The sequence below is a fragment of the Leiobunum rupestre genome, chromosome 8, assembly GCF_980474605.1.
Source record: "Leiobunum rupestre chromosome 8, qqLeiRupe1.1.hap1, whole genome shotgun sequence".
In the NCBI taxonomy this organism is placed as follows: Eukaryota; Metazoa; Arthropoda; class Arachnida; order Opiliones; family Sclerosomatidae; genus Leiobunum; species Leiobunum rupestre.
In genome coordinates, this window is record NC_143391.1 from 31,947,565 (window position 1) to 31,970,779 (window position 23,215).

The window sequence follows — 23,215 nt, forward strand, 5'->3', positions numbered from 1 at the left end:
GTTTTTTATAACGAAACACAATAAAAAGTGTAACTATTTATTAGCGCAACTTGCGGTTTCATTTATCATATTTTATTATTTAAATAAACAGCATACGTATACCATAAGTGTATAATACTTTTGAATAAGTGTGACACTTCCTATTCTTCACATGCAAAAGTTTTACTGAGAGCTATTCACAAAACAGACTACATTACGGGCTTCGTCGCCGTTTTGCGTCCGCTTGCTCCCGCGTCACACTTCGTTTCTAGCTCTCAGTAAAATATTCCCCAAAGTGACAAACTTAAGGAACAATATTACAGACTTATGGTTTTACGTGCTACAAATTTAAGCCCTATGGGTTATTAGCACTTTATATTTTTTTCTGACAGTTTGGGAAACACTGACCTAACCGATGCTATTTCTCCTTAGCAACCAAGGTTCGAAAATATGGTTAAACGGACACCATTTTGTTCAAAGCCTTTTAATTCCGAACCCCGATAACCATCTAAAGTTATAAATGTATAATTGATAATTCTCTTATTCTCTCTCTCTCTCTCTCTCTCTCTCTCTCTCTCTCTCTCTCTCTCTCTCTCTGGGGTATTTAATTAAGCCTTAATTAAAATGGAAAGCGAAATGAAAGGGATAATTACATTATACGCAGAACTTCGAGTACACCGTTGAAGGCCACGAATAAATTTCGATTTAAATAAAAATGGGACGTTGATTTCGATAGAAAGGGTGCACGCGACGATGGCGGGGTACAGTCAATGGCAAATTAACTGGAAGCGGAAAATGGCGAAAGGGGCGGGGCGATCGTGGGGTACTTGGATGGAAGATTGATCACGTTTCCGTCAAGAATATACACGAGACAAGGTGGCGGGGGGGACGGAAAAACGAAAGGTGGGAGTGTTGGAGAAACACAATATATATTATAAAGGATGAGAAAGTGAGTCTCGGGAGGGGGGGGGGTGACGCACGCGGCCTAGCGTGGAGCGTAGACGGCAGCCCATGGAACTTTGATGACCCGACAGATCCGGGCATCTGGCAAGAGCGTCATGCGTGACCACCGACGCGTGCGACCTCTATTATTGTATTATTGTAGATACCAAGAGCGTGACTGGGGCTGGAGAGCCAAGAACCGCCACCACCATTCGACTACAGCATCGTTGACTTTGATTTTACGCGTCTCAATAATATTATTATATACAGTTTATTTTCTGTTAAATGCTGGTTAATCTTTTACGTTGAAAAACCAGTTACCGAGAGGTCAAATGTAGTAAGGCGCTTAAATCGTCATCAATATTATTGAAGGCGAGAAGAGCACAGTAGTTATATTTCAATATTAATATTAAATTAGTATTAATTTAAAGTAATACTAATTCAATTCTTAATGGTAGTTTAATATAAATTTAACAATGACTTTTAATTTAATAATAATATAACAGTGACTTTTAATTTAATAATAATATAACAGTGGTTTTTAATTTAATATTAATTTAACAGTTACTTCTAATTTAATATTTATTTAACAGTTACTTCTAATTTAATATTTATTTAACAGTTACTTTTAATTTAACGTTTATTTAACAGTTACTTTCAATTTTATATTAATTTAACAGTTACTTTTAATTAAATATTAATTTAACAGTTACTTTTAATTTAATTTAATATCAATTTAACACTTCATTTTAATTTAATACTAATTCAACTCTTAAGGTTAATTTAATACTAATTCAACTCTTAAGGTTAATTTAATACTAATTCAACTCTTAAAGTTAATTTAATACTAATTCAACTCTTAAGGTTAATTTAATACTAATTCAACTCTTAAGGTTAATTTAATACTAATTCAACTCTTAAGGTTAATTTAATACTAATTCAACTCTTAAGGTTAATTTAATATTAATTCAACTCTTAAGGTTAATTTAATATTAATATAACTCTTAATTTTAATTTAATATGAGTTGACTAACACAACGCGAACCGGACCTTTGCTTTAGAGACAAAATTTAAAAATTAACGATAGAAATAAAGATGATAAATTTATTAAAATTAAATTTAACGAATTTAATTATTTTGTTTTATTATTTTGTCTATATATGAATGTTATAACAGTGAAATATAAAAATATGCGATTTAAAAATACACAGAGTAGAGCTATTAACTGATTACTCGTATTTATGTTCAAAACGTAATTGATTTTACAAAGAGACGTAGTGGGCAGTTCGGTTTCGAAAGTCACGGTTGACTGGCCACTAAAAGAATACCTATGATGCCATCTCCACTCGATGGAGATCACTAAGACAATACAAGAATATATTTGTATCCAACAAGGGCGTTTGAACCCATGTTTTGGAGTAGAGCTTATGGGCAGAAAAGGGGAAAATTACCGGGAATCAAGAGCAGAAAATGAATACATTCTTGGTAATAGTTTTGGTGAAAGTAAACTAACTATATTTATTATTTATCTATAATTCATATATAACTTATTTATTGTTGATTTATAATTCATATATAACTTATTTATTGTTGATTTATAATTTATATATTACTTATCTATTATGTATTTATAATTTATATATTACTTATTTATTGTTGATTTATAATTTATATATTACTTATTTATTGTTTATTTATTTATTATTTATATATTACTTATTTATTGTTTATTTGTTATTTATATATTACTTATTTATTGTTTATTTGTTATTTATATATTACTTATTTATTGTTTATTCGTTATTTACCAACAGACTCAAATGTAATGGCAGTCTGACTTCATTCTCGTTCCCTACCACCTGCGGGGTCCCCCAAGGCAGTTCCCTGGGGCCACTGCTCTATAATATCTATGCCAATGATCTACCATCCGTCGTTCACCACTCCTGGGGGACCTTTCCGGAATCTCATCGTGGTGCACTGCAAACAATTTAATTATCAACGAAGCTAAGAGCCAACTTATTACATTCTCAAGATAATGCCACTAAATCATGTACAATTAACAAATTAACCACTCGGTAGTACCCCGCACTTGCGCATTAAAAGACCTGGGAGCCATTTTGGACTCTGGTCTTTATTTCCGTGAGCACGTAAAGATGGTAGTAGGGCGATGCCGAAGAACGCTTTTTGGAATTTTACGCCTTGCAAAAGATCTAGGCTCGGTGAACTGTTTCAAAACCCTCTACCTTAGCCTAGTGCGCTCTAGACTCACGTTTGACATGGTATCGTGGGGAGGGTGCGCCAATTACCTAAAAACGACAGTCAACAACATCCAGAAAAAAATTATTGAGCTAGCGCACACTCACTTTCTTCTGAGGCTAGCCTACGATCAAACAATTCTGCGCGACCACCTAAGATTGGAGCCTTTGGAATTATACGCTAAAAAAAGGGAACTCGTTTTTATCAAAAGAGTCATATGCGCCTCCCATTTTATTGAGCTAACAAACTCGATTAATTTCCACGTACCCAGTCAGGGCACCCGATAGAAAACCATTTTCGGTAGCACCGCACTTGTTTCTCCGTTAAGCAGAACGCAGGCGACATGCAATTCGTTTTCCGAAACCATAAATATTTTTTTGTGCAAATACGCTGACATACTAAATTTAAAAAAAAACAAAGAACCCTTAAATTATCGTTTGTAAAACTTTTGTAATTGTAAAATATCTCCACATACTCCACGTTAAAAACACTGTTAAACCTAACTATTAAAAATTATTGTAAATATCAAAAACTTTAAATACATTTACCTACTATACACGTTTTCAGTATTAAACATGTTAACCAAATTTACCAAAAACTAATAAAATGTATTCCCAAACTTCTAAACTTATAAAAATGTATTCCTGATCTTATAAAAATGTATTCCTGATTTTATAAAAATGTATTTCTAATACAAACGCTTCCTGTGTTCAACCTTGTAGGTTCAATTTGTAACTGTTGTTGAACACGTTAAATAAACTATTTCATATTTCATATTTCATTATTAAACATTACTTATTCATTGTTTATTTATAATTTAATTATTATTATTTATTACTTTTTTGTTTATTTATAATTTAATTATTAATTATAATTTAATTATTAATTATAATTATTCATTATTAAGTTATTTTTAATTTATTTATTTACTTATTTATTTATTTATTTATATATTTATTAATTAATTAATTTATCAATTTATTATTTTTTATTATCTATTTATTATTTTTTTATTATTTATAAAGTTATTTTTTATACTCTATAAAGTTATTTTTTATCTATTTACTATTTTTATTATTATTGATAAAGGTTTTTATTTATCTATCTATTTATTAATTTATTATTTATCTATTTATTTATATATTTATTAATTAAATAATTTATCAATTTATAATTTTTTTATTATCTATTTATTATTTTTTTATTATATATTTATTATTTTTTATTATCTATTTATTATTTTTTTATTATCTATTTATTATTTTTTATTATCTATTTATTATTTTTTTATTATTTATAAAGTTTTATTTTATTATTTATAAAGTTTTATTTTATTATTTATAAAGTTATTTTTTATTCTCTATAAAGTTATTTTTTTTATTATTTATACAGTTATTTTTTTCTATTTATTATTATTATTATTATTGATAAAGGTATTTAGTTATTTATCTATTATTATTTTTATTATTATTGATAAAGGTATTTAGTTATTTATCTATTATTATTTTTATTATTATTGATAAAGGTATTTAGTTATTTATCTATTTATTATTTTTATTATTATTGATAAAGGTATTTAGTTATTTATCTATTATTATTTTTATTATTATTGATAAAGGTATTTAGTTATTTATCTATTTATTATTATTATTATTATTGATAAAGGTATTTAGTTATTTATCTATTATTATTTTTATTATTATTGATAAAGGTATTTAGTTATTTATCTATTATTATTTTTATTATTATTGATAAAGGTATTTAGTTATTTATCTATATATTATTTTTATTATTATTGATAAAGTATACTATTTAGTTATTTATCTATTTATTAATTATTTATTATTTTTTTATTTTTTTTAATATTTATAATTTATTAATCTACCTATAACCTAATTAGCAATTTCAGCACATCATCTTAAAGGCAACACGGTGAAGATATGAGATCATTCGATTGTTTTATTACAACGTGTTGCTTGAATAATAATTAAAGCAGACCTTCTACCACGTACAAGGTATATCTCCGGAGATTGCCCATCATACAATCCCCTGGAGGGCTAAGTCAGTGGCATAAAGACATTTATTGACGGGGTCGGGAGTATTACGAAACCCGAGGGACGGCACTATTGGGAGTGGAAACCCCTCAAATACAGAGAGCCAGCATTCCAGAGCGGAAGCCGGGGATCCACCTTATTATACAGGGTGTTTCAAAAGGTTTTGCAAAATTTTTAAGGAGTTGTCGGGGGTGAGTTGAGAAGTATGCCAGTTTTTTCCCATTTTCCTACGACGAGTGAAAAGAGCGCCAGAGAGCTTCAAAGTGTGGCCTACTTTCCCCTGGAAGTAGGCTGCAACAAGCGCAAAACCAAGCATCAGGGACTTTAAATACTGTTTAAGTTTATTTATTTACGCTGGTTACCTAGGTTGGTTTACAAAGTCCTTTTTTACCTATCACACGAACCCAAACCTGAATGTTCGCGTTTCCCCGCTGCTTAGTTTTGCGCTTGTTGCAGCCTACTTCCAGGGGCTAGTAGGCCCCACTTTGAAGCTCTCTGGCGCTCTCTTAACTCATCGTAGGAAAATGGGGAAAAACAGGCATACTTCTCACCTCACCCCCTACAACTCCTTAAAATTTTTGCATCACCTTTTCAAACACCCTGTATAAATATTCCTTTCCGCGGCTACGAGAACAGAAGGAGGTCTTTAAAATTAATTCGCTTTTAAAAACTTTAATGAAAATAAAGGTCCAAATAGGAAGCCCCTTGTAGAACGAAAATGAGAGGCAGGACTATACGTAGAAAGGCCCGTGGGTGGACGGGCGGATGGACGGGGAGAATAAACTGTCCGCAATAAAGAGAGGAACTCCATTCCCCAACCGACTCCCTCCCTGCTCTGGCACCCACCGTTTCGTGATAGTGTCTCTCTCCGCACAGAGCCAGAAGCCGCAAGAAGAATCAAGAATAAGAAGAGGAAAGAGAAGGCTAGCTTCTTTTAATCCTGGCCTGGGGGAAAAGGCGGTCATGCATTAAGGGATCGCCAAGCCCGCATACCGTATCTCCTGTTGTCGGTTGGAAACACCAGGTGCCGTGCCAGACTCCCCAACCACCCTTTAACCTCCCCCTCCTCGTTGATTATACAAAAGCGGCCCTTTCATACATAACGGACAAAAATGCCGCTGTCCGCCACCCTCCCCCCCCAATCCCACCCCCCTCACCAGTTTCCTCGTAAGAATAGAGCATCTTCTGTGTTCGCGAGGGGGAAAAAAGACGGTGATGTAACTTAGCTGTTGGACCTACGCCTTCGCTCAACCGAAAATATGTACAGGTTGGCGAATTTCAAATTTTACTGGGAAAAAACTTTATCCGTTACCACTAGCAAAGGCTAAAGGGTCCTCTTGTTACGTTGATTGTGACCTCAGGTAACGTTTATTTTCAGTATAATACGGGCTATTGTTGAGCTCTCCCTCGGTGCGGAGTCTAAATAAAGTTTAGTCTGGTAACATTTTGAAAAGTCCGTTTATGGTTTTAGTCCAAGTTTTGGTATTAAAGAACTTCACTTTAATGTAATTTTTTTTTATAAAAAAAATGTATAAAATGAACGAAAGTTTTCCATATTTCGACGGGCCACGTCTGATATAAAAAAATTTATAGTACCATTTGGGTGTTTTCGACTCGATTCTTGCGGTGAAAAAGTCATAGAACTTTCAGACTGTGAAATAATTTTATTTTACACTAGAGTGAAACCTAACGCATTTGCATAAAGGTCTATTTTAAAATGAAAGATTAAGTTTTAAAACTATTTAAGTGAGGTTAAAAGTTTAAATACATCATGAAATTGAATTAAGAGAATAAAATATTTTGTAAAAAAAAACAGGTTTCAATCATTTTGAAACAGCAGCGCACTGGTAAATTAATTATATCAGTTTCAAAAGAAATTTAGCGCAATTAGTTCGAATAATTACGCAGCAGTCTTTCAATAATTAAAAACGGGTTAACAAAATAAAATACAAATGAACCCGCGCGCCATTAAAACAATTAAAAAGTAAAAAAAAAAGAAAGTTATCGCTGGATATACTCTCTTAGCGCGTTCCGCGGCCTTTCAAAAGGAGAATCAGAGCCGGACGAGACCCTTAAAGCCAATAATTACGCGAAGAGTGGAAAACTGTAAATCATTCATAGACTGAAAAACGTAACCAGACTGCGTCGACCTTTGTCCCTGTAGCCGAAATAACCTCGGCAATTACCTTCCAAATCATATATCAGCGAGTGACAGAACCGCGCGCCAAAGACAGAGAGAGAATGACTCTTAAGTCTATAATCGCCGGGCTTCTTTCTTTAATTAAAAGCCTGTTTATCACACACACAGAGCGAGCGCCCTCTCTTCGTGATTAAGTCTTCACCTCGGGCCGTATCGTCCGCCCTCGGAGCCAAACCGAGCGCGATCATTGAGCGAACAACGAACGTAGGCCAACCCTTCGCCGCTAAGGAGAGTCTTATTTACATTAATTCTTAGTCGAGCCCGCGAAAGGGGGACGCTGGGGTTAGGATATATCCTAGTGGCATAATGAGTCGCTTGATCTCTTCCTAATTAACTGGTAAATTGCCTCTTCGTTCGAATATAAAAAAGAGCTCGCTAAGCTTTCTTTTCTTTTTTTTTTGATATCAGGCTCTGTCTTTAGTAGAACGCGTTTCTATCTTGGGAATTAGGGGAGTAGTTTTTTCTCAGCGGCGAGAACTCCAAATTAATGCGAACGAATTCCATTTCTTATCGAAACGAGGAGTGTATGTCCAAGGACGTCATCTATCGACCAAGAAAAAGTCACCGTTATACGTTTCGTCAGATAAAGTGTTTTCTAGTCGTTTTATTTTGCAATTGTTGCCGCGTATCAGTCTAGCGTTTTTTATTCCCTTCTTCGCGCCTGGGGGGATCTAACAATGTTCGTGTTTAATTAATGCAAAGGCTGTCTGCCTGTTTAGACAGATAATGAAAAAAGCAACATTAGCAACGTATGAATGGTTCAAACCGCCAGCGAGACCAAGCCTCGAAGTCGCGCGTTGCAACGACCCAATAACGGTTAAGGTCTTAAGGATGGCGTATAAATTGAGTTATTCGGTTAATTGAATTTTTTTTATAAAACCATAAGTATTTTATTTTATCTCCAGACTTTGGTGATTCGGTTGGTGACAATAAATAATTTAATATTTCATTGATGCCAAGAAATTATTTATTTCTACTTGGGGAAATTAATGATGTTGTGTTGATCCGCGAAATCATGGTCAATATTCCCCCCCCCCCACCCCAAGGTATGAGAGGGGGGAGGAAAAACGTCATTCTTAAGGAACCAATGAGATAACGAACTGATTTAATTTTTCAATAATTCAAATTTTATCAAGTAATTGTTTTATAGAAGTATAGATTAAACAGGTTAAGACGGCTTGTGACGTGGAATCCTACACGTTAAGCGGTTAATTATACTTTTAGGAATCGCATTAAACCTGTTATGTAAACATTTAAGAATTTAGTCATTATATTTCCCTAACGGTACGACAGTAAGGAAAATCTCGGACGTTTCTCTACCACGTCATTACTAGAAATTTCGATGTAAATTAAATTATAAATTTATGTTTTATTGGAAAATCTGTTATAATTTAATTAAAATATGCAAAGTTTGCAATTTGGCTTAAATTCCAAACATTTCACTTTGAATAAATTTTAGTAATAATAATAATATGATTTTAAAAGACGATATATTTAATGACTGGTACCTAATTAAATATTTTTCAACCAGTCATGAAGTATCTCGTCTTTTAAAATCATATTATTATTACTAAAATTTTAAAGTGAATGATTAAATAAGTTTTATTGTGGAATAAAAATAGAATTCAGTTTCTGGATGGATTCCTCTTTCGTTGGTGATTTCATCAACGCGAATAGTTTGTTTTTTTTTTGTCAATTTTCCAGGTAAGTTCAAATTTATTTTGCTCTACTGTTTTGTACACACAATCGTAAGGATTTGTGTGTATTAGTCTCACGTACAGTGTAGCCGATGCCGATGCCGCCGTGTCGCGCATATCTCTTCAACAGTTAGCTATAGAAAAGTCAATGATATCTCGTTCGAATGTACATACATCGCCATTGATAGCCTTTCATATAGTTTTCAAATCGGAGCCCTAGAAGTTTCGCATTTGCCCAATTTACTATTTTCGGTGGTTTCGCTTTATGTGGTAGATATTTTATGTAAAAATAAGTCCGATAACTTTAATAAAATATTATTGGATAGGTTAAGATTCAGCGGACCTACATCTTCGGTTATATCAGTAAATATTAAATTTAAGTATAGTTTTCAGGGTAATTTACGGGACCGCAATTTTCGTGGTTTTATATTTTCGCCTAAGAATCTACATACAGTTCCTTAATTTAAGTCCTATTTTCATGAAAGTTATATTTTTGAATAGCTGTGGTTTACATATAACCTAGAGTTGCAAATACGTTCATTAAATTTAATTCTAAGTAAGGTTTTTTGGGCCTCGTTTACGGACCCCCGCAATTTCCAACATTGTAAATCCGCGTGTTTATAGAGGTCTACGCACCCGTTTCCCTCTAGCGTTTTTCAAGGCCGTTCAGAGTGCGCCGCGCTTTCAACGTATGACCAGAAGTAACAATTAAGTATGACACTAATCGACCTAGTCATCGGCGTATGACCAGAAGTAATAAGTGTGACACTTAACGTAACAAATAAGTGTGATCAGAAGTAACAAATATGTATGAAACTGATCGAACTAGTCTTTGTCGTACAACCAGAAAAAATAAGTATGACACTGATCGACCTAGTCATCGGCGTATGACCAGAAAAATTAAGTATGACACTGATCGACCTAGTCATCGGCGTATGACCAGAAGTAATAAGTGTGACACTCAACGTAACAAATAAGTGTGATCAGAAGTAACAAATATGTTTGAAACTGATCGAAGTAGTCTTTGTCGTATAACCAGAAAAAATAAGTGGGACACTCAACGGCTGACTAGTAGTAACAAATACGTGTGATCAGAAGTAAAAAATAAGAGTGACACTGATCGAAGGAATCTTAGATGCTTTCAAAGTAAGACTAGAAGTAACAAATAAGTGTAAATACAATTATGTGTGACCGTGGATATATATTGGTTCTGTTACCGGCGTTGCAGGTTGCTGTGAATAGCTCAAACAAACTTAACACATTAGAAGGATTGTGTGTATTCTGACTGTTTTTAAATGTGGTTAGTTAACTGCAAGATTTATAGATTAAATATGTATCAAAATGCAAGGTACAAAAATTGTAAAATTTTCCCAAAACACAGACGAAAAAATAATATCAATGTAGAAATTTTTGGGCTACACTTTGTCCAACTCTAGCTGGAAGTGTAGCACTAGTGGATTAAAGTGAAAAGCGCATTAATAAAACAAACTCATTCATAGCCTTCTCACACCGTCGTAGAATTATTTATTAGCAATAGCTGGGTATAGAGAAAACAAAAGCACTTATATATATATATACGTAGATCGAAGCCTCACATACCGAAAGTGGCAACCGCGAATTCTATCTTAAGCTAAAATATATTTTTTTCCCTCGAATAAATCGAGCATTGTAAGTGTGTTTTTTTATTTCCCCGAAGTTAAATTTTCTCTTCGCAATGACATGATTTATCGCCCTCTCCGCGTAGGTGTGATGCGCGACGGTGACCTCCTTACAATATGGCTCGACGCGCGAAAAAGAAGTTCCCTTAATTCACTCCGAAAGCCTTCATTTTATTTCTTCGGGCTTCTTTCGAACGACGGGAGAAGCTGGAGCCTGCTTTTTTTTATTTTATTTTAGTGATTTATCGCGAAGATTTACACGTGTCAACTTCATATTGTTTTGGAAATTAATCATCCGTGTTTTGAAAAGACGCGTTTTTTTTCCTCCATCTCCGCCGCGGGATCATTTTTTATTTACGCTAGGGGGCATGGATAGTCGTCATCGTTGTCGCCTGGATAACTTCCGAGTATGGGTTCACTTAATGGAAAAACTCATCCGCTGCCGCGCTAGAGTCGATCGTCGAAATCATTGCGCCGAATTTATTCTTGCGGAATAACATCTTAATTAGCCGAATTCCCCGGCGGATGCGTCTTTCCCTCCTCACGCACTCTCTCTCGCGTCTCTTTTACAGTCTTGACGGCCGAAGAGGAACCAAGAGGAACCAAGAGAGAGAAAGAGGAAAGGGAATGAAAACACAGGGTTATATTCGTCTATAGAGAGGCTCGAGTATCGTGTCGCAAACCGACAGAGATTTCTGTTTAGAACGTAGTTTTCTTAAAAGGGATGATAGGACGATTGGAATTCCCTGAAAGAGTTTCAGAGTTTACGCACTCAACCGAGGTTGTGTGTACAAAGAAAATGAATAGGGGGATGGGGAGGGGGAAAATCAGAGACTGTTGGACATGTTGTCGATTCTTTATACTAAAAATCGCCGAATCGCGCCGACGTTTCGTATACGCCTTTTTATAGAATTGCGAATCGGAAATATTTTAGTTTTTATTTCAGTCACGTCAACCAGCGATATATAAATTATTGTTGCGATTATGGTGTGACAAACGACACGGACTCGACGCGCCCTCTACGAAGAACGGAAGAACCTCGTTATTGTTTTTTCCCCTTCATTTGTGTCTCGCATTAATCAAGAATGTTCAATAAAGATCGGTTTTACATCCAAGGTCAATTTGCTTTTCTTACTTAAAAAATATTACTAATGGTTGGAAATCTCAAAGTGTTTTATTTTTTTCCGACATGTACGCTGCCCCGAATAAGAAAAAGTACTTATTTCGGAAACGTTGCTACAAATAAAATAATTTAAAGCGTCTAATTTTAATCCTTTCTTAATCGTAAAGTGCTTCCCTACTAATTTGAACACTCCAACGTTTTTAATTATGAATGTAAAGCGAGGCAAATTTGGAAATAATCAGGGCTGCCAACAAAAATAGTTAAATCTAGAAAGGTTTTATTTTTGGCGAGCGAGCTATCAAATAAAACTTTAATACTAACGTAATCAATTTAAAATTTCAAAACAACTAGAGATATTAGATTTTATACGCATTAAGCCGAAAACTCGCAGCAACCGAAATTTTTGTAGCTAGCGGGTGAAATTATTAAAAATGGCTTCCTTAGGAAATAAAATAGTTCCGTCTAAATTTCGTTTCTCCGGAAACGCCATTACAATCAAATTTATCTTTTTCCATTTCTTCGTTATATTTTCTCTGAAATTGAAACTAGGTTCAGACGGAATAAAACTGGGTTAAACGTTATCGCGACGGCACATCTTTGGATCCGAAATCTCTTTTTTGGGTTTTGGTAAATTTGCAGGATAAATTTGACGATCTTTTTAGTAGGCGTTTGGTTTTATTTACGCTTGGCTATTTCTCTACCAAGTCTTAGCGCGTTCCATACAGTTACTTTCAACCATGAGGTGGTAAAAGTCTTCATCTTAAAGCGACAAATAGCCTCTACTTCCGTTGGAAGTTAAATCAACTTGCGATTGAAAACTTCGAGAAGAGAAATAATAAATTGGGCCAGCTTTGATACTCGGGCTAACTGATCGGGTACTTCCCTTTTATTAGATCTAACGAAAGCCTGGCGGATTAAAATTCGGATCATCATCCTTGTGATTGATTTCGACTGGCTTACATCGAATTCCCGAGGCGTTCGAATGTTTCTACCCAACTGCACTCTAAAAAACAATCAGGTTCACGACCACCACGCGGTTTCACTAAGCCTTATCTGAAGGATCTGTTTTAAATGGAGTAAATAGGACAAAAAGATGTCTTCCTAGGCGAAATTCTCTCATAAGGATAGAGGTCGGGGATGGTTAACTTTTATTCAATAGATAAAGCTCTCAAAATTATTCGTAAAACGTTTTGATCAAGTAATTTATATTTCTGTATTATCCGATTAAATTTTTGATAAATTTGTAAAATTAATCGGAAAAACGACGTTTTTTTCGATAAAAAGCTCAAATTTTACGAATAATACATGTTTTTTAATCATTTTCCGAAATTTTAACCGGTAAATTTCTTTGTTTAACTTTTTTCCCGAAAAAAATCAATTTAAACATGGATAATGATTAACCGTTACCGACCTCTACATAAGGAGGATTTTATGTCAAAGGGGTTTCTATATTTCTTTATTATTATTATGTAATTTTTGAGGGCTCCTGATGCACCTATTGGATAATCCCTCACTGCTATGGAACTATTTTTCAATAAAATCTAATTTACAATTTCGGAAACCAATATGATTTTAAGTTAACCTTGACCTCGATCATACATTGAACAAAATCAAATTACAGAATACTTGAATATATTCAAGTGAACAGAGAATATTTGGGCCACACCTTGTTCGCCTTGTGTTTCCCGGATGATAAACTACATCCTACCGTTTTTTCATACGCAAACCACCTCCCTTTCTCCCGGTAAGTTTAAAACGTTGCGGCTTCATATTATCTATTAACCTAAATGCATTCTTGTTTTTTCTTGCAATAATTACCGGTATTAAAACAACAGTCATTTATTGAGAATAATGAAGATCGATAACAATTTTTTTTTCTAAATATAATAAAGTAAATATTTACCGCTGCTATTAAGATAAATTAATAGTTCCAAATTTACTATTTATTTATACTTATAGTGAATGACTACGTAGATAAAATCAGCGTCTATAATTGTTTATTTTTCCGTGGTCACGAGAGGGGGAAGAAAAAATGTCACTGAAGTGTTTTCAATCACGTCGGCAGGCGTCAGTCTTAAGGAACCAATGAAAAAAAAACATTTTCGGTTGCCATAGCAAATCGAATGGCTAGTGCAACGTCTCCTTTTCGGAAATTTCATATCTCATATTGGTCTACATTACGCCCGACTTTGAAGTAAATCGGCAATAAACACCTCGGGTACTCTCCTTGTTAGTGGGATATATAGTAAATTGACGTGCCACTACAACACGAGCGTCACTACAGTCGTTACGCCTACAGATTAGAGTCCGCGGGTGCAAAAAGGTGAAAAAGGCAATACTCCGGCGTCGAAATGAGCCGCTGGGCTGGCCGCGTTTCTTGGCCATTCGAGAAACTGAGAGGTGCATTCCAATTTGTTTCATCGCAACCACTGAATTTCTGGCTGTGGATGGAATTTATAATGTGTTTTATGGGGAGCAGGCTTTGAAAGGCACCGACTAGAACGAGCCAGCCTGCGAGCAATCGGGGAGGGGAGATTTCGCCTGCCAGAATCAATATCACTTTATAACTTTTCCCTTTCCGCCTCATTGAGCCGCGGAATACCAATACCGGCATACACTCTTACTTCCTTTACATACTCCCCCTCCCCTCTTACTCTTTTATTCTTCTACTGATTTTTCGCGCTCTGTCCCTACGCGCACACTCTCATATTATATAGCCTAGCTCATCGCCAAATAAAGAATGTTTCAAGTATTTATTTTATATTTCAATGGCAGTCTAGAATGTATTTATTTATTTTGCGACGATTTTGAGAGTTACTCCCAATCGCCCTCATGATCTAACAGTAAGTTCCTTCGCTCTAAGTAAATACGGCACCGCGTTTTCTCGTTGGATATCGCGATTTCACATCGGATTTCCGGATTTATCGTTGGATTTCACGATTCCAGGATTTCTCATTGGATTTCATGATTTCGCGATTTGTCGTCGGATTTCTTGCTTGATTTCGGGATTTCTCGTTGGATTTCGCGATTTCGCGATTTGTTGTCGGATATCTTGCTTGATTTCGGGATTTCTCGTTGGATTTCGGGATTTCACGTCGGATTTCTCGTTGGATTTCACGATTCCAGGATTTCTCGTTGGATTTCGCGATTTGTCGTCGGATTTCTTGCATGATTTCGGGATTTCTCGTTGGATTTCGGGATTTCACGTCGGATTTATCGTTGGATTTCACGATTCCAGGATTTCTCGTTGGATTTCGCGATTTGTCGTCGGATTTCTTGCCTGATTTCGGGATTTCTCGTTGGATTTCGGGATTTCACGTCGGATTTCTCGTTGGATTTCCTGATTTGTCGTCGGATTTCTTGCCTGATTTCGGGATTTCTCGTTGGATTTCGGGATTTCACGTCGCATTTCCGGATTTCTCGTCGCATTTCGGGATTTTTCGAATTGTCGTCGGATTTCTCGTTGGATTTCAAGATTAAACGTCGAATTTCGGGATTTATCGTCGGTTTTATCGTTTTGTCGTCGGATTTCGGGATTTCTTGTCGGATTTAGAGATTTTGAAGAAATCTAGGCTGGATTTCGGATTTAATGTCGGATTGGTTCTTTCCCCCAGGGGGAAATTTGACCATGATGCCCCCGGAGCATCTCAAAATAGTCATTGTCTATACGTATATATAAATACATTCTTGAAGTAACCAATATGATACATTTACGAAACCGTAAAATATTTCATACAGTATTATCGAATACTTATAATATTTAAATTTAGAATTACTTTTATTCTTATTCTGAAAATATCATCAAGCATCGTAACGAATAAAGTCTATCTAAGAATGTAAAACTTAAATTATTGGAAAGAACATAATGTTATTTTAAATTTACTAGGTCAAATACGTTTTTCACGCCAGATGCGTCTTACGTTGATTACTAGGTCAAATACGTTATTCCCGTAAGATGCGTCTTACGTTGATTACTAGGTCAAATACGTTATTCCCGTAAGATGCGTCTTACGTTGATTACTAAGTCAAATACGTTTTTCCTTACACTGATAATTACGAAAATATCAATTATAAACTATAGCCAACGCTTATATCGCAACCTAACAGAGATTTCATTAACTCCGCCGGAAACGCGCGACCCATATCCCGTTAGAGGTCCGGTTGGAGGTGATAAAAACTGATAAAGGGACTTTTTGAAAGGTGAGTTGAAATGATCGTTTTTTTTTCTCATCCCGGATATCAAGTTTCGGGCGCTATTGGACGGTTTCAAACCGAAATTGAATTATCGAAGATTTCTTTTAATCCGGGCGTCGACGCGAGCTTTCCCAGAAAAGGAAACTGTCAACTCTTCGCGAGTTTATCTCCGAAAAGGAGCCCAACAAATAAGGCCGTTTTTGGCAGTGCTATGAGGTGTAGTGTCGTGAAAATATATATCCTCTTTTGATAGACTCCTTCGAGAATATTTGGATAGGAGTCGCTTCTTCCCCGTCCATTGCCATTCCTGATGGCTTTCTATACACGCCGCTGGAGTATACGGCGACGTTTCGCACCTTCGCAGATTGTCGATCTGTCGGCCCCCGGGCCAAACTCCTTTCACAGAAGTCAATTGAGAAAGAACGCTGAGTTCAGAGTGTTTATTAGCTTCCAAAAAGCCCCGCTAGGGTGTTTATATGACGACGCGCCGAGGTTCTCCAAGTTCTCGTAATCGATATAAACACGTCGCTCTATGAGAAGGTGGGCCGCGTGCCGTTGGTGGTATGTCATCCCGGAGGAAGCTAGAATTTTGGAACCTTTCGAAAGGCCTATATTTTTCTTTACGCGCTTCCACGCGTTCTTTGGTGGCGAGTGAAGCGAGCCTAGAGTTTACATACGTGTCAATCAAGCGTATACCCATCTATATACTTATTACCCCGGGCCCAAAGATATCCGCCGTATATAAAGTTTGTTTTTCCCCCATCGCTTCTCGAAGAGTGAAAAAAATAAATTACTCATCTGTTTAAGGAAGGCCAAACCCTTTCTAAAGAGGCTGTTGGTATAAAGGCCCGCGAGAACAGCCGAAACATTATAGCCTCGGGAAATCGTTGGTGATATCTATAGGCTCTATTTGAAGGGACTACTTTAAAATGATGAGTTTCCAGGGAACGAAGCGCGTCATCCGATTTTTTTTTAAGTAAATGATGGGAAATTTTGAAGAGCCATCTATCGTGAGAAATATTATAACTTGATGATGGTGCTTTTTTGCGTCTAAGTGACTATGATGATATAAATTTGAGGTTAATTAAAGGGAAAAGTAGTTTAATACAAAAATTGCTAAGATTGTGGGGCTGTTTTATAGTACGGATTACAGTCTCGAGCTTTCCATTGAAAAATGGTTGGTGTAATGTTTTGAACATTTTAGGCGTAGATATTTTCCGAGATAAACGTAATACGCCCATTTGGTTTGAGATTTTAATGGAAACAGCATAATATAAAATGTTAAGCTTTTTCTTAAGAAATCCAATAGTTGTATGAGACCAACGTTTTAATGAATTAAATATAAAAATATATATCAATACAAGAATATTTCCAGTAACCGATTTATTTACTTAATACGAAAATCAACTATTTTCCAAAAGAAACATTTATTGCAACGGCGGTGTTAATAGCAGATATAGCTTTGAAAGTTAAGGAATATTTGGCATTTTCCTGTAGGATAGCAAAAAGGTGTATTTAAGACCACCATGTAGTAACTGCGTTGGAGAACTAGAACTTCAAAAGGGCGAAATTGTTTTACCGTTGAAATATTTGTCTGAAATTCTTTGCCCAATATCGTAATAATCAGATTTTGGATACGACCCTTAGTTTAAATCGTAAGAGCTTCGAATGGAACCGTGATGGCGAAGAGGAGCGGACAGAAACTTCGAATTGCGAGAAAGAAATTAATTTTTCAAAGAAACCATTTGCGAGAAGACAGCTTAAAATATATTATTCAATTTTTTATCCCTCGACGGTCACGGTCGTGTCACTTTTCGATACTAGCTCCCATCCGCCGTCACCCGCCGAAGCAGAAGTGACTCTTCTTTCTGAGCGCCACTACACAGCGCGGCGACGATATCCTTTCGCAGCCATTATGATAATCCGACTTCCATCGGATCTCCCGCCTGCCGTAATAGGAGTATAGGCTACGATGTTCGTTCTAACTGCGTGTATGTGTGTAAAGATAAATCGTACCAGCGAAAGAACAAACTGGGCCCCCCGCGTTAAGATAAGCACCACCCTTTTCTTTTCGTTATAAAAACCATTAGAGGGAAACCTTACACGAACACCCCCGCGAACCGAAAAAGGTTTCGCTCCGCAGAAAGAAAAAAAGGGGAATAAGGTGAATTCTTGGACGCTAGGTTCTCAGGGGGGAGGAAAAATCCCCCATTGACTTTCATTATACGCTACAAAACCTTTCCGGAGCGAATATACGATTTATAAAGGCGGGATCGGGATCGGGATCGGGATCCGGGGGTGGTGGCGGGCAGAAATCTAATACGGAAACGAATATTAGAATGACATTCGAGGAGGGGTTATCAAAGCGCCCGAGAAAAGAGGAGCCTCCTTCCTTTCCTGACAAACGGTTTCGACAACTAAAGGCGGCACGAGCCCGTTCGAGTATAATAAATGAACCGGCGACCAGCCAGCCATCGCCGCCCCATCTAGCGGCGGACGATTTCTTCGGACATTTCTCCCAAAAAGAGAAGAACCCGACTCCTTCGAGCCGTCGCGAAAGAAGACACTTTAGTAATAGGCGTATGTGTCTCCTCTCCACAACAGTCGAGCGCGGGCCCTATACCAGGGGGAAATACCGGCGGATGAGAAGGGGTATGGTCGGAGGGGGAACGACAACAACACTATTGTATCGAGTTGGCTTAGGTGGTGTTTTGCTGGTACATGGCTTGAAAGACTGCATTCGCGGGGGGGATGGGTTGGATCAAAGCTCGGCCACGATGGATGATGGCGTAAAGAGCGAGAGGCCCAAAAGGAGGTTGCGGAGTTAAAAAAAAAAACACCACCAACAATCGTGGTCACGGCCATATTAGGAATCACCCACTTCTACAAGACTTACAAGGAGACATCCCGAAGTGTAACCCACCGATTTTGTTCAAACTCGGGGGATTTTTACACCTTCATGTATCATGAAAAATCCGGAAGGGAATTTATTCAATGGGCAACCGTTTTGCCATGGTAACGAAAAATGTTTTTGACAACACAAATTATTAAATTTTCCCATTGAAAATAACATGGGATTTTGACCTCAAATTGATCAAAAGTTGATCAATTTTGATGTTTTTTTTATTAATTTTTATCTATTTTAAAAATTTTTGGCATTTTCGAAATTTTTAAATTTGTTAAAATTTTTCACAGGGGGATCCTAGGAATCGGTCAGAATCTCATGTTATTTTCAATGGGAAAATTTCCATTTGTTGTTATCAAAAACATTTTTCGTTGCCATGGCAAAACGGTTGCCCATTGAATAAATCCCCTTTAGGATTTTTCATGTTACACGAAGGTCTAACAATCCCCCGAGTTTGAACAAAATTGGTGGGTAACACTTCGGGATGTCTCCTTGTTAGAGCTATTTGTAAACCAACGAGAACGATAATAATATCCTATACGCGCTAAAGTACTTCACTTATGACCAACTACATATTTATAGATCTTTGTTGGAACTTTAAAATTTATAATCTAAACGCTCAAAAATATGAAAAAAGTGTAAAAACTGGAATAAAACATCTACGGTCGAATTGATGGTACGGCAACGTCACCTACAATCGTAATTATATTAATGCTAGCGGGTGGTTTTTAAGGGTCAAGGTCAAAAAGGGTAAAAAAGGGCCAGGAACCGCAACGGGGAAACGAGGAGGTCCTGAAATGAATATTGATTTTTCCTCGGAAGAACTGAGCTAAAAGTTTGCGCTTCTTTGCTTTTTCATTTCAGAATGGGCGACTTCCCGCGTGGCTGCCGGATGACTTTACGAGCGAACCCTTCTTGCTAAAGGATTTTTACGTTTCGCCTATAAAGATTACAGCCGCGATAGGAGCTCTTTTTAAGACCCAAAAAGGTGTACGGCTACTCGGAATACGAGTCCCTCCAGAACGGAAGCTACGGCCAACTCGGCCGCGATCTGACAGGAGCGCGTCTCTTTTTTAAGGGCCAACTATGGAATCGCCTCCGGTCCTAAAACACCCTTTTAATACACTTTTTTCGCTCGCTTTCCGCCATTTACGCGGCTGCCAGAGAGAAATAAAATTAGGAAATTGCTCCAGAAATATAAACTTTTTGACCGGAGACGTAAAATCCGAAAAAGTAGTTCGCGAAAATCCCAACGAAATGGCACCTTTTTAGAAAGTTGTTATTTAATAATTGCCGCTTGTCTCCAGCCCATTTGCGCGGGTTTTAAACATAAAGCCAGTGGTTTCAAAAAAACACTCGTGTATGGGAAATTGCCATAAAAGTTAGTCAAAGGTTTTAGCAACGTTTTCATTACTTTGTTTCTGGCGTGCCCTAAATCATTATCTTAAAAGAAGACGTTACGAGATACAACTGAGATTTTAAATTAAAATCAGAGCAACCTAATCTTTATTCAGTAAATGAACCTTCTAAATTAATTATTAAACTTCTTAATAAAGAAATATTTAAAAAAAATAGCTGTATAAGTTTAAAAAGAGACCTCTTTTTGGATTTAAAGGTCAACAGAAGCGCTGATGTACGAAGAAACTAGAGCGTTGCTAATTAAAAACGTATACAACGTATCTATTGAGTTCCGCTTTCGGGCTTCATTATTAATTATGCGCCATTGTTAGGCGACCACAAAAGACCAAAAGAAACCCCCAAAATGAAGAAGGGTGAAACAAACTGTACCCGATCTCGGAGTTTCGAGTAAACATCGAATTGGTCGGCTCTTTCAGTTACAAAGAAACGGGGCAGAAGGACGAGAAATAGCAGCGGATTAGAAAGAATGGCAAAAAAAGAAAGGTATACGGCAAAGGTCCCTTTTTGTGTCAAAAAGGATGAAAGAGGAGAATGGAACGGTTTAAAGCTATTCGTCCAGCGCATTGTTTGAAGGAAACCAATTAAATTCGAATCTGGATTACGAGCAACCGCAAAAACAGACCAACTCGCGAGGACCTTATTAAGAGAAAAAGGACTCGAGTTACGGTCGCGATAAGAACTGGACACTCCTAATCAGAGTTGCTGAAATCTGCTTTTTCAAAATGAAATATCGTTTCTTATGGTTTTAATCAATTTTAAATTAACTAAAAATAAAAAACGTAGTTTAAAACGTGTTCTAAATAATTCATCAATGTTTATTATGCTTAAAAATAGAAATTTATAAAAGAAAGTTTACAAAAATGACGAATAAATATATAGGAATAAATATATATTTTACCGCTTAAAACGCTTTAGCCAGCTTTTAAAGAAATAGGAGTTTTTGGTAATGGTTGTTTTAAACATTTTATTTAAATTTGTCTATTATAAGAAAAATCAATATTTACAAACGCTCGTTCAGGTATAAAAATATCGAAATAGACTAGAGAGTTACCAACCGTTGCTTACGTCAGATATTTCAAAAATAGACTTTTACCGAAAATATTTTCATTGTTTTAGTTTTCAAAAAGGGATTGAAATTCAGGAAATCAGTTTTGCATGAAAAAATCATATATTCGTTACTTTTTAATACCACAACGGATTTTTCAAATTTATTTAAATATGAAGTTATTTATTTTGAATATAAACAAATAAACTTTTCCCCTTTAAAAGTCAAAGCCGTTCTTTACTTCATATACAAGAAATACGTGTAAAATCATTGTTATTAACAAGCGTATATAGCTTGGCGAGGGTTTAAAATTGGTTCAATAGTTCGAACAAAGCTTCCACTTTAGGCTACGCACGAACTGTAATTGCTTTAGTATAAACCGAGCGAAACTTTCCAGCGTCTTTATTTCGACTTTGTAAAGATTCAAACGATGTTATATAATCCCAGAATCCAAACTAATCAAGATTGAAGGTTCTAAATGTCACCAACTGGAACGTACGCTCGCAAAAGCCGAAAAATAAATAATGCAAGAAAAACGGAGGTGTAGCACATTCCAAGCGAAGCAACTTGACCCTTAATTTAATTTGCGCGCAACGTGACGGGAGTCGCGGTCTCCGAGACGACCCGCGATAGAACGATAAAGCTATATATATCTCGTAACATTTGCTCCGCCAGAGAACCGCAAAAGAAACAACAAATACCGAAATTCTTAGCTAAACCTGAACAATTGATTTCGCTGGGCCGCTAGAGCAACGGAGGAAGGGATGATATTGCTTACGCGGCGATCAAAATTAAATTTCAATTCCACGAAATGCAATTTAAGCGAGCTCTTTTTTTAAAGAAAAAGAAGCGGAAGGGGATCAAACGGAATCTCGAGACGGCCTCCTTTTCTCTTCTAGTCGCGTATGAGTAAGAAATGTATCAATAAGTTCAAGAGTTCCTCGCTAAAATCGTTGCTTCGAGTCGGTCTGAAAGGTCACGATCCTAACCCCACCGTTTTCGGGCGAAATTTGGCAGCGCAATATTTGGTTCGTTTCCAGGGGCCAATCCCCGCCGCACGCCGCCAAATGTAATTATGTCATTTTCTTTTACACTCCGAACTTAATGCATTTTCGAAGCCTATTCCAGAAATAATAAGATTTACCCAAAGGGTGGACCGTCGATTTCCCCCCCCCCCCCCCACAAATCTCTCGCCAAGTTAGGCAACTACCTTCTTTCAAATTCGTTTCTCGAGCGAGAGAGAAGGAACCGTATTGAAAAATCATATTCAAAAAGGGATGACGAGTTCCGGGGAATTTCCTTTAAAACTTTCGCTCAATGAATAAAATATTATCACGCTTTCGTTTTTCCGATGGTCATCGTTCCCAATTCGAGAAACGCCACGAATCCCACCGTTGCCAACATTTTCCCGTAGTTCCGATTAAGTCGAACAATGACGATGTAGGATAAAAAGGCCCCGACGATAGGGGTAACGTGGCCGAGCGGTCTAAGGCGCTGGTTTAAGGCACCAGTCTCTTCGGAGGCGTGGGTTCGAATCCCACCGTTACCAAGGTTTTTTCGTAGTTCCAATTTAGGTGAACAATGACGATGTAAGTTAAATAGGCCCCGACGCTAGGGGTAGCGTTGCCGAGCGGTCTAAGGCGCTGGTTTAAGGCAGCAGTCTCTTCGGAGGCGTGGGTTCGAATCCCACCGTTGCCAAAGTTTTTTCGTAGTTCCAATTTAGGTGAACAATGACGATGTAAG

The 23,215-nt window shown here is 36.5% G+C and overlaps 1 protein-coding gene and 1 non-coding gene across 5 annotated transcripts in view; one reads left to right on the forward strand and one right to left on the reverse strand.

Moving 5' to 3' along the window:
- LOC149933179 (synaptogenesis protein syg-2-like) overlaps nt 1-23,215 on the reverse strand; it is a 128,087-nt gene that overhangs the window by 68,711 nt on the left and 36,161 nt on the right. The window lies entirely within an intron of this gene.
- On the forward strand, nt 22,940-23,021 carry TRNAL-AAG (transfer RNA leucine (anticodon AAG)). The gene has a single exon. It is a non-coding gene; the product is annotated as a tRNA-Leu (tRNA).